This window comes from Herpailurus yagouaroundi, unplaced genomic scaffold (genome assembly GCF_014898765.1).
Source record: "Herpailurus yagouaroundi ecotype Mexico unplaced genomic scaffold, PumYag 253, whole genome shotgun sequence".
Taxonomy (NCBI): Eukaryota; Metazoa; Chordata; class Mammalia; order Carnivora; family Felidae; genus Herpailurus; species Herpailurus yagouaroundi.
In genome coordinates this window covers 1,291,325-1,303,824 of record NW_024412470.1, presented here as the reverse complement: position 1 = coordinate 1,303,824, position 12,500 = coordinate 1,291,325, and the positions used below count along the sequence as shown (strand labels likewise).

At 42.0% G+C, this 12,500-nt stretch overlaps 1 protein-coding gene across 9 annotated transcripts in view; it reads left to right on the top strand.

Annotated features, from left to right (window-relative positions):
• Positions 1–12,500, top strand: part of ESRRG (estrogen related receptor gamma) — a 633,554-nt gene that overhangs the window by 329,276 nt on the left and 291,778 nt on the right. Inside the window, exon 3 of one of the 9 annotated variants that reach the window (XM_040460925.1) lies at positions 2,559–2,639. The exons of the other annotated variants lie outside the window; for them this stretch is intronic. The gene's annotated coding sequence lies outside the window, so the exon portion shown is untranslated. The remainder of the gene's footprint in view (positions 1–2,558; positions 2,640–12,500) is intronic. 9 annotated transcript variants of the gene reach the window in all.

Here is a 12,500-nt window from a genome sequence, read left to right as displayed (position 1 = left end):
TCGTTTATTCTCAAGACCACCAATTTGGTCCAATTGGATAGTGTGATCTTTATGACAACAGCACATGTCGATCTCAATTGGCAAGGAAGAGAATTTCACTTGTGACCAGCCCCGACTTCTGATGCTCACATAGATTGATGAGATCGCGTTACTGGGCATCTGATGCAATGGAACAGGGCTCCTTCCCAAGGAAAAGACATCCAGGGCTTAAAAAAACCAGATGCACTGCCTCTGTCACTCAGACGCTGTCTAGTTATCCACACACAACTTCGGATTACTGCTAGCTAACCAAACGTGCAGATGGGCAGTTGTGTGTGTACCTATTAGTGTATGTACGTGAAGTGGAAATTAGCCTAAATATTTGATTCTGCGGTTGCAAATCACCAAATTCATTGTGGTTAGATGGTAAATTATCTCGTTGACTTTGGGCTGCATTTGACCTAAGAGACAAAGTCTCAAACAACAGACTCTGCTAATTGCCACTGCAGCTCAATTCAACGAATGGTTTTCACACGTCGGTGGTGTGGAAAGGACTTTGGGTTTCTCACTAGTTTCTTCAGCTTTACCGAGTGGTGTGGTCTTTGAACAGGAAGGACAGCAATATATAAACATAACAGTTTTTTCATAAGATACACAGCTGCATTACACATCCCAGAATTGTAAGTATGACGTTCCTCCATTTGTAAATGCTTATGGGCTTTCATTGAAATTACAGAGGGAAAAATGACAGTGAAATTTGGACCTGGCTTGGGAAATGAATTTGAAGCATTTAAACGAGATTGATTTGCTTCTGTGTATGAAGGCATCTTGGGCGGGGAAGGTGGGGGTGTGTGGACATCTGTACCAAAGGAGAGCATTTCGTTTCTTCTCTTTACCATTCCCTCAAAGGAATGATCCTTTTGCAGGAACTTCAAAGCACAAATTTGTGCGGCAGGTTTAATTTGGTCATTTAAAAAAAAAAAAATAGCGTGTGGTGTAGCAGAGGCAAGCAATTAAATGATTGCTCCTACAAGTTAATAAATCTTCAACAGCCTTTTAAAAAGGTACAAGGATTTGTGATTTAAGGGTGCTAATGTGCTGTTTTCTCTGTAAAATCCCAGGGTTTATTCAGAAGGTAAATGATGGGGGGGAAAAAGGTACCAAGATTGAAACCCCTTAACATTCAGCTTAAGTGCTGGTTCCACTTGCTTGAGCACAAGTTGGAAGCAGCTTTGTTAGGATTCCAGCCGGCACCCTCGCTGTCACTGTTGGTTCTTGTATAGTCAAGCCCCACTTCATGCAGAGCAAATCTTTGCTCAGTTAAGCGAGCGTCAGTCACTAGTAAGCTTGGCTGGCGGCCCAGGGTTGTTAGACTTTTCCATGCTACACCTGAATGAGATATTGACGAGACATTGCTACCCAAACAGAGTTGAGAAACTGGATAAAAAAATAAATAAATTGTCATGGGGCTGACAGAATAATTTTGAAAATGCAACTTACACTTCCATTGTACAAGCAGAACAAGGAAGCCGCTGCCTGCTTGGGACCAGGTGGCGTATCCCTGGGTTGGTTGAAAACATTTTTCCCCCTTACTTTGCGCCTCACGACTGTGGATTTGGAATGGAGGATGGGGGGTGAGGGAAGAGGTACTGACAGATTATAACCCTGTGTAGAACCTTTTGGTCAGTTCATTCGAATAGGCCTATTATCTGCTTAACAGAAGCTTCCCAAAACAAAACGCCGTGGAATACAGTTACGAGGCTTTGGGGGTGAGGAGAACATTCTGACAGTAGGGAATTTCTGCTGGGGACAAAAATAAGGATCAGAGAAAATCAGGGATGGAGTGGAAAAAAAGACGTAAAGTAGGAATAGTTTTTAAATCGGAATGGCTGGCAGAGCTATTAATCACAGAGTGCTCTGAGCCACAGCAGGGGTCGTGGGAGGGCCGGGGAGACCAAAGGACAGAGGCACCACCAAAGCCCCTCCCCTCAAAAGAAATGTAAGAGGACTGACCTATTCATATAGTATATATGTATCTAGATATCTATATGTATACACACATATATAGATATATATAGATATATAGATATATAGATATAGATATAATAGATATATAGATATAGATATAGATATATGTGTGTATATATCTATATACATATATAGATATATATTTCAATCCAAGGGGTTTTAGTAAATGTTTAGATTCTTTGTGTTTTTTTACTATAGAATGAATGGTGTGTTGTCATCATGGCAGTTCTTATTCTTATCCTAAAAAAGTGGAAAAACTGAATTTCATCCATGGCAATAGAGGATTCAGGTGATTTGGCAAACTGATAGAAGAGGGAGGGTGTGGGGGAGGGGAGAGTCCTCTGCTGAACCCCAACGTTCAGGCAAGGCTTTGTCTCAAAAAAAAAAAAAAAACAAACTATTAGTTGGAGGTTTGCTGGGAGACATCAGAAATTACTATAGGTTCTAAAGATTTAATAACTTCTTTTAAAATAGATTCAGTACTCTTGTAGCGGGCACGTGCTCTTTGAATGCATAATTTCTCATGGAAATTATGTAATTTCTCCCCCTAGCTGTGTCTGTATTGAAAAAGGACAATTCTGAGAGTGCTGGCATTTTGCTCCCTCCACATCCAGCTCACATCCCTACTAGAGGTAGGTGCTGTGGGACTCCGTGGGGCGGCGTGACCCGCACGGGGAACGGTGGCTCTTCCTCTCTCAGTCTCTCAACTCACGCTCTAAGCACAAAGTGTCTTAACTGACTTTCCGGACTCTGGACTTCCGTGGCTCCGCCAAAGCCCATCCCATAGCAAAGAAATCAGAGCATCATTTGCAAGTCCCTGGTGAGCGCTGGTGGTCAGGCAGCTTGACTCAAGGCATTGAGGGAGTATCCTCCACATACATCGACAACATCCCCTTCCCTTCTGCAGATACCTCTCTTCGCTTTGGTGTCGTAATCTGTGAGTGGGGGGTAGTAATACCTACTTCATGGGTTGCTGAGGAAATTAAGTGAAAGCAAAGCTCCCAGCCTGGTGCTTAGCGTGTATTAAGTGCTTCGTAGTAGCCAGGCCCTTTGAGAAATGGGGGTTATTTATCTGTAGTATTAAAGAATAGGTGTGAACATTAGAAATTTTCTTCAAATATAAGCAGGGCCAGATTCGTGAATGCGCAACCTGTGTAGCCACCTAGGGCCCAATGCTCTGAAGGGCCCCACACTTGGTTGAATGTTCCCTGGCACAATCTGGAAATTCTGAATACTTTTGGAACAAAGGGACTCCGCATTTTCAATTTGCAGCGGCCCCAGGCTGTGTAGCTGATCCGAATGTTGTTATTTTATTTTGCCCATGAGTTTTATTCCTTTTCCTGCTACAACTTTCATTGAATATTTTAAATTAGCTTTTGGTATTATCAGACACAAACCAACCACTCAGTTCATTCTCCTTTTTTGTTGTTGTTTTTCACTTTTTTTTTTTTTTTTTTTTTTTGCTGCTACGTATCTCCTATTCATGCCTAGTGTGCTCCCATTGCACGGCAGTCCCTGCCCCTATTTACCTTGCTTGCCCTACTAAGCCCCCATTCCCTTGAGAACAGGTACTCTGCTATTCCTTTGTTTTTATTACGTTTCCTTAGTTTTGAGAGGCAGAGAGAGACAGAGCACAAGTGGGGGAGGAGCACAGAGAGAGGGAGACACAGAATCCAAAACAGGCTCCAGGCTCTGAGCTGTCAGCACAGAGCCCGACGCAGGGCTCGAACTCACGAGCTGGGAGATCATGACCTGAGCTGAAGTCAGACGCTTAACCGACAGAGCCACTGAGGCACCCCAACTCTGCTATTCCTTTGATCTCCAGTGCCCTTCCTGTTCCTCTTGGATGAGCCTTAGCTCAGTTTCTCCACTTCACAAGCAGAAAGAAGCTTTCCTCGGCAGTGTCCTCACGTCCTCACGGCATCTTGGCACACGCCTGTTCTAACGCTTCCCTAGTCCATGCCCTGGACAGTAAGTTCTTTCAAGGGAAGAGACTTTCTCTTTTTGAACCTGCCGCTTCCCATCATCCTGACTCGCAGTTGGTGTTCAGTTTGTTGACTCAGGAAGTGAACGAGCAAACCAATCACCAAAGCTTCCGAGAGCACAACTGATTCTCATCTCACCTTTAAAAAATTTTTTTCGGCTTTCCTTTGGTAAAGCATTTTTAGCAATGAATGCCTCAAATACAGCAACAAGGGCCAAATTCAGGATTGCCTTTGAGGTAGAGACCCCTACTTTGGTATTTCAATTTGAGAAAATGATGTTTCTTTCTTATTAAAATAGAATACTGTCTCTAATGACTTATCATGACGAAAGGGATGCTTTCCTGACTTTTAACAACCCCCTCACACATACACCCACCCCAGTTTATCAACTGTGATTTTGAAAAGGTGTTACTTAACTGGTCTCAAGTTGGTTGAAATATTTGCGCTTTCATTTTGTTCTTCAAAGTTGCCTGCGTTGCTTTCCTCCTTTTCTCTCCAGGTTCCTCTTGCTTTTGCAAACTCTTCAGTGCATAGATGTACATGGTGAAAAGGGGGTTGAGAAAGCATGGGCGCCATTGGCTACTTGGTGGCACCTTCCTTTTGTTGTTCTGGGTTGTTTTTAGAGTTCGTATCATTGATGTGCTTGGGGCACTGGTGACAAGATGTTAATGGTTTCCTGACTGGGCAGACAGCTGTGTCGAGAGGTGTTAAGTTTTCAGTAAATTCATCTGTTTTATTAGTTCAAATTTACTTGCAATGTTAGCTCATTTACAACTGAATTTGTGGTTAATGTTTTTTCTCCACCTTTAGCAACCTCTGTTTCTTTGCTGTTTTCGTGTTACTTCATTTGAAAAGTACTGAGATTTCTCCTTCCCTCTCCCCAATAAGTTAGGATATTTTTTACTGAATAAATAAACAAGGGCTTGGGAGGTCTGCCTTCCTCAAGAACATTGCACGGTTCTAGGGCTACATAAGTGATAATCCCAAGTTGCTAACAATGAAATATCTGCAGTTATCATTACAGATACATTCACTCAGTTTGATAGAAGGCTTTGGCATGTTTCTGCTTTGCTCCTCCTAGTTTGTGTGTGTATTGAAGACGTGAGTGTGCCAGAAGCGGGTAGGAGCAAGAGTTTGGCCTTTTGGTTGACATGTTGCAAACTTTTTATTGATGTAAAAACCTCAGTATGATGCTATATCCCAATCCCAATGTTCTTGGCTCTTTTTATCATTACCCATCCCCCATTTCCTCTCCTTCAAATTCTTTTTTGTCCTTCTGCGGTCCGAATTGAGAAATCCTTCATAATTTCTGAGGATTTACCTTCAGTTTTCTTGCACATGGATTCCCCTTGCTTCCCTACGTGAATTGGAAGCTCCTGGAAGACAAGGCCCTTCTTCTTTGTACTGCAAAGAATACATCCTGGTGTGATGCCAGGCCCACTGTTGATGCTTTTAAATCCTCAATCATTCAGTGATTACAATGGCCTCCTTTTATCCTGAGTAATCAAATCGGCCATTTAAGCCGTGGTTCTGCGGGCATTGGCTGTGTCTTTGGATTAAGCTTGTTTGGGGTCGATTCTTTCCTGAAATACTTTCTAAGCACAGCAGAAACAGCAAGACAGAGTCACTGTGTAATGGGTAGAAATGCTAGGGCCAAATTCTACCAGGCCTGAATGTTAAATGTTTAGGATTGGAAAATCAGTTTCATATTTTGCAAAATTACTCAGGAGAACACTTTATTGCGCATTGTCAGGTTTTTGAAAAGGAATGGGCATTGCAGTGGTATAGGTTAAATAAGGCAAAGTAACATGTACTGAGTGATCTCTCCGGGGTCAGCATACATAAAAGCTTATAGTCCTCTTAGAGTAGCAACGTATAATGGTTAAGAATCTTAACCATTTCGGGCTGGAGAAGGTATTGAAAATTATATAGCCAAGCCTCCTCATTCTGTCATTGAGGGTGTTGAGTCCTCAGCGGATTTAGATACCCTATTCGAGAACATAGAAATAATATTTTTAATAGCAATTAATATGAGCCAGGCACTTGTTTAAATGCTTTGAGCATATTAATTCATTACCTCATAACACCTTCGTGAGGTAGGTTTCTGTTTCTGTTTCTTTTACAAATGAAGAAACCGAGGCAAAAAGAGGTTAGGTCACTCACCCAAGGTCTGATGTTTCTGTCTATCTCTAGAATCTGTCCATTTTTCTCTATTCCCACTGTCCCTACCTTGGGCCAAGCTACCGTTACCTCCTATCTAGACTCCTCACCAATCATCCTGCACCTCTATAGCTTCTGCCCTGGCAGACTTCACAATCTGTTTAAAACTCCAGTCTGTGCATGTCCCTGCCCCACTGTTGGTGGCCACACATTGCTTATAGGAGCTGCAGGAGGCAGGCTTTCCTGGGGTTCCAGAGGCCTCTTTCATGCTCACTCCCCTGCCTGTGGTACTGTAGCACTCCCCCTCCACTCACTCACATGTTAGAACCTTTGCAGGTGCCATATCTTGTGTCCATTCGTCCTGGACTTACTTCTACCCACCACTGAGATCCTAACTCAGAAGTTGCCACCTCAGGGCAACCTTCTCTGACTCCTTAGCTAAGCTGTAAGTCACTATTACAAATCTTTCAGTCCTCAGGGACTGTATCCATTTGACTTACCTTTGTGTTCCTAGAACGAATACAGTAGTTTCCCCTTATTCATGGAGAATATGGTATGTTCCAAGACCCCCAGTGGGTTCCTGAAGCTACAGATAGTTCCAAACTCTATAAATACTGTTTTTTCTTACACAGACATACCTATGGTAAGGTTTAATTTATAAATTAGGCACCATAAGAAGTTAATAACAATAACTAATAAATAGAACAACTGTAATAATAACTGTAATAAAAGTCATATGAATGTGGTCTCTCTCTGTCTCTCTTTTTTTTTTTTTTTTAATTTTTTTTTCAACGTTTATTTATTTTTGCGACAGAGATAGACAGAGCATGAACGGGGGAGGGGCAGAGAGAGAGGGAGACACAGAATCGGAAACAGGCTCCAGGCTCTGAGCCATCAGCCCAGAGCCCGACGCGGGGCTCGAACTCCTGGACCGCAAGATCGTGACCTGGCTGAAGTCGGAAGCTTAACCGACTGCGCCACCCAGGCGCCCCTCTCTGTCTCTCTTTCAAAATATCTTATTGTACTGCACTCACCCTCCTTCTGGTGATGACGTGAAATGATAAAATGCCTACCTGATGAGATGAATGAGGTGATGACGTAGACGTTGTGAATGGTGTTAGGTTACTGTTGACAGTACATCAGAAGGAGGATCATCTCCCTCCAGACTGCCGTTGACCACGGGTAACTGAAACTGCAGGAAACCAAACCAAGGATAAGGCGGGGTCCCCTGTATGGTGCCAAGTGCATAGCTGACAACCAGCATTTGTTGAAGGAAGGAAAGAGAGGAGGAAGAAAGCCCTCAGATGCTACGAATAATTCATTCTTGACTCTAAAGGGTCAGGGCTTGGAGTTTCAGTATCTGATTTGAACCCCCACTGTACTGCCCACTGATTGGGAAAACGAATAAAATTGGAGTGAGGGCAAAAGAAGAGTCAAGACTGATACTGAGAAGAATTCCAAGTAATCTCTATGGTTCCTCTGCCTGAAAGAGAAGGACCACAGCTCCTCACCTCTAAAGTGTGGGCTCTGCATAGTGACTTCTTTGTCAAAAGTACAGTGTGAAAAGAGGGGTGGGAAAGAGTAACTTCACAGTGGATCTCTGCCAGGTGGATCAAGGTCAGGTTATCAACAGTGATAAGCCATGTTCATAGTATGTACCTTTGATATGATGTGATGAAAACAACACTTCACCTCTATGGTCTTTCACCCCCAAACCCATAACCCCAGTCTAATCATGAGAGAAACAGCAAACAGATCTTGGCCAGCACTCCTCAAAACTGTCAAGGTCATCAAAAACTAGGAAAGTCTCAGGAACTGTTATAATCAAGAGAAACCTAAAAAGACAAGAGCTAAATGTAATGTGATATCCTGGATGGGATCCTGGGACAAAAATAGAGAAATAGGTAAAAATTAAGGAAACATGAATAAAGTATGGGCTTTTGTTAATAATAATGTGTCAGGGTGCCTGGTGGCTTAGTCAGGAGTCAGCTGACACTTGATTTCAGCTCAGGTCATGATCTCACAGTTCTGAGATGGAGCCCTGCGACAGGTTCTTCTCTGACAGTTCTCTCTCTGTCTTTCTAAAACAAAAATAAAGTTTAAAAATAATAATAGTGTGTCAATATGGGTTCCTTAGTTGTGACAAATGCAATCCACTAATGTAAGATGTTACCAGTAGGAAACACTGGGTGGTAGAGATATGGGCGGGGACTCTTTTACTATCTTCACAACTTCTCTGCAAATTTAAAACTATTTTAAAATAAAAGGTTTATTTTTAAAAAGTCATGCTGAGGTTTTGAGGTTGGGTGACTGGGAAAGAGTCAGTAGTGTTAAAACAGCAGGAGGATCATCCAAGAAGTCACTGGCTCTGAGCATTAGGAAGTGTGGGGTGGGGGCAGAAGGAACTGATGGTGAAATCAAACCTCATGGTCAAGGCCACGCCAGGAGCTGAGGAAGACGGGGTGGGGGGGCACCACAGAAAGTCTGGCAGAGAAAAGAACGAAGGGGGATTCGATTGGAGCTAGAAGAGACAATAGAGGCCAGGGAGGATTTTTCAAGATTTAGAAAGATGTGTATTTATCTATAACATAGGAGAAGAAATTGCTCAAATGCTTGTTTTATTCATATACAAGAGTGAGGTATTAAAAAGGTGATTGATGCATGGTTAGGGTTGTGGATGGGGTGGCTCTAGGGTGATTTTGTGAGCCAGTTTTTTTTTTTTTTTTCACTTGAGAGAATCCCAAAATACTGGTGCTTGTCTTTTTTCTAGAATCTTCCATGTCTCATTAACAGAATCCTCTGGTCTTGCCTTGGGGATATACAATTGCCTAAGGCATTCTGGGAGTCCAGTGCGGAAGAAGAGGAGGGAATGGAGGCTTTCCTACAATGCCCTCATTTTGAGCCCCAACCCTTCTTCCCCCACACCCTATGCTCCTGGTGTTATGGTCCTTAGAATTTCTCTAGCTTGGTTTCTCCAAAGACAAAGTGAGGAGGAAAGAGTGAATCATATGCTTTGTAGAGACAGACTTTCAGTCCTGCCTGATTTTAGCCACATGCCTTACCCCTGCCTTAAGCCAACACCTGATACCCAAAGGCCTTCATTCCTGAGCTTCAGGGTGAAGAGTCCTCCTCCCTGTTGATTTCCTACTTTGCTGGTGTTTACAGTTCACTTCCTGCATATCTATTGAGCAGATATTACTCTATACTCTGCTTTTCAACTCTTTTTCTTATTTTATTAAATTTTTAAAAATTTTTTATTTATTTTTGAGAGAGAGAGAGAGAGTGCACAAGCAGGGGAGGGGCAGAGAGAAGGAGACCCAGAATCCAAAGGGCTAGAACTCACGAACAGTGAAATCATGACCTGAGCTAAAGTCAGACACTTAACCAACTGAGCCACCCAGGAGCCCTGCTTTTCAACTTCTTGTACCATGGTTCAAAATTAGGTATGTCTCCTACTTTCATCAAAAATGGAGACTATGGGAAAAAAATAGAGAATATGTTTCTGTTTCTCCTTAGTGTTTTACTGATAATTTATGATATGAAGGTGATAGAAAAGTCTTTGTGTTTTTATAACCAAAATTTCACAGGTGCCTGGGTGGCTCCATGAGTTGAGTGTTCGATTCTTGGTTTTTGCTCAAGTCGTGATCTCATGGTTCATGAATTTGAACCCTATGTCAGACTCCAAGCTGAAAGCTCAGAACCTGCTTGGGATTCTCTCTCTCCCTCTCTCTGCTCCCACCCCGCCACTCTTATTCATGCTCTCTCTCTCAAAATAAATAAATAAACTTAAAAACCCCACAAAATTATAGAAGTCAACATTTAAAATCAGCATTATTTTCTCATGTATGTGTATTCTTGCTTTTAAAATATGTGTTTAAACTTTATGTATTACATAGTCTGAGGATTTGTTTTAATGAAAAAGCAGAATGTAATTAAAGAACAGAGCTGCCAATTTTTTTTCTAAGGAGTCTGTTGGTTTATGGTTTAGTCCTTAGGGTATATCATCTTCTCTTTCAGGGCAATCCTCACATTTTTGAGAAGTAAGCAGGCTTTGTCAAGTGATCCAAGAATCAAAGCTTGTTTTGTGGAATGGAAGTTCACCAAACCTGAGGCCCTTTTTTGTACCACCCTATTCATTTTTTCTCTTTTAATAATTTAGTGATTTTTTTTATGACAAAAATAAAAGATCCTCACTTCAGCTCCTTGAGCTGTATTTACTTGTCAGCTAGTTGAGAGTGGAGGGAAGGAAGCTGGCTTTTCTCGAATCTTTTCTTTCGTAGAAGAAGAAGGCTAGAGATTACCCAGATTTCTGGTCCCTTAAGATCTAGCTCACTCAATCCAACAAAATTATTCCTCAGTGAAATGCTGTCCTTTTCATTCATGCAGCTTGAACTTTCCTTTGGTAAAACTTCCAAGTGTGCTGAGCAGAACCTTGCTTTTCTTCTTTCTACTCAGTGAACCCTTCTCTCTACCCTCTGGAGTAATACCTACAATAACTCTCTCTCAGAGGAGGTTACTGTCTAGGAAAGGGGCTTAGTCAGTGGGGAAAAAAAAGAAAAAAGAAATGTTGCTCTGTTAGTAAATGTCAGCTCAAACAAACACATCTCCTAAGAGATTTCCAAATAGATGCATCTTCATTTCTCAATACGGTGATGAGATTATTTTATCCCATTTTTGTAACCTATGATTTCCCAATAAGAATGTATTAGAATATGGGGGTTGGTGGACCTGGAGGGCTGTATCTACCATCAAGTATCTTTCAGAACAGATGTCTACTGCTGAAGAATATAGTTGCTTCCTACTGAAGCAGGGAAGTTTGATCCCTGATGCACCCCAAGCCACTAAGTTAGCAAAGGATACTCACCTTTAGGAATGTTCTCCCTAGATTATTTTGAGTTCAAGTCTACTGTTCCCTAAAACCCAAGACCCACAGGAGTTTATTTCTTTTAACTTACGTCAGCCTTTACTCTTTCCCATCATGCTGTCATGGCTTAGCTGGAGAGGCCAAGTTTTAGTTTGTAATCATGAATGCTTATAAGGCAGGAGGCCAAGGCTTCCTAAATTGCTCACTGAGCCTCATTGTAAATTTATATTGAACTCTTAATGGCGGGAGCATTAAAAAAATTGGAGCTTTTGAAAGGTGATCTCATTTCAGAATTTTTTTTTCTCTTCTATATCCTCTGATTTAAACCACATTATTTAAAAAAAAAAATCTTTAGTTAAGTCAGAAGTCTGGATGTGTAATTGTCATTGAATTTACTTTAATGATAAAAACAGGAAGGGGATGATCATCATTCAGAAAACCGTTATTGGATCTGCTGTGTCCTTAGTCACTCCGCTGAACCTAAAGATGAATAAGATATGGCTCCTACTCTCAAGTCACTTAAAGACTAGAAGAAAACAAAATAAAACAAAAACGAAAACTCTGTAGTACCTGTTAGTATGTATTATGCTGCATAACAGATTACCTGAAAACAGTGGCTGAAAACAGCAAATTATCTATTCTTTCACAAAGTTTCTGAGAGTCAGGAGCATGGGATCAGCTTGGTTGGCTAGTTCTGGTTCAAGATCTTTCATGAGGCTGCACTCAAGGTCTTGGCCAGGAGGAAGGTCATCTGAAGGCATGACAGGGCAAGAGGATTTGCTTCCAGGTTCACTCACATGGCTGCCGGCTGGAGGGTCTTGGTGTCTTACCACATGGGCCTCTTCATATGGCTGTTCACAACATGGCAGCTTGATTTCCCCCAAACTCATGATCAGAGAGAGAAAGAGGACAAAACAGAAGCTGCATTGTTCATTATAATGTAATCTCTGCAGTGACATACCAGCACTTCTGCTGTATTCTGTTGGTCACACAGACCAGTCCTGGTACAGTATGGGAGGGTCCTAGGCACAGGTATGAATATAAGCGAGGGAATTCATTGGGGAACTTCTTGGAGGCTTACCATCTCAGTCTGCCATCCAAATACTGACCTGCTCAGTTTCCAAGATTAGCAGTGAAGAGGCATGATCAAAAATATCTAACGATGTTAGCCAGCATGTTGCCCTGGGAAGAAAGGGGCAATACAATTTAGAGGTGAGGTGGTGGACATGGAAGGTAGATATGGGCCAGCCCAAAGGGACAGTAGCCTCTAGGATCTGTCTAGGAAATCTGTTGTATAGAAATTCTGAATTCTAAGTGTCAGACATGATTCTGATTTTGCAAAGAAAGGGCTTGGAGATTACTGATCATATTTCAGCAGCAGATGAGGAGTGATTTTCTTTCACCAAAGGATCGTGGTGCTTTATGAACACTGAAATGGGAGCAGCACTTAAAATGGGACAGACTGGGGGTGCCTGGCTGGCTCA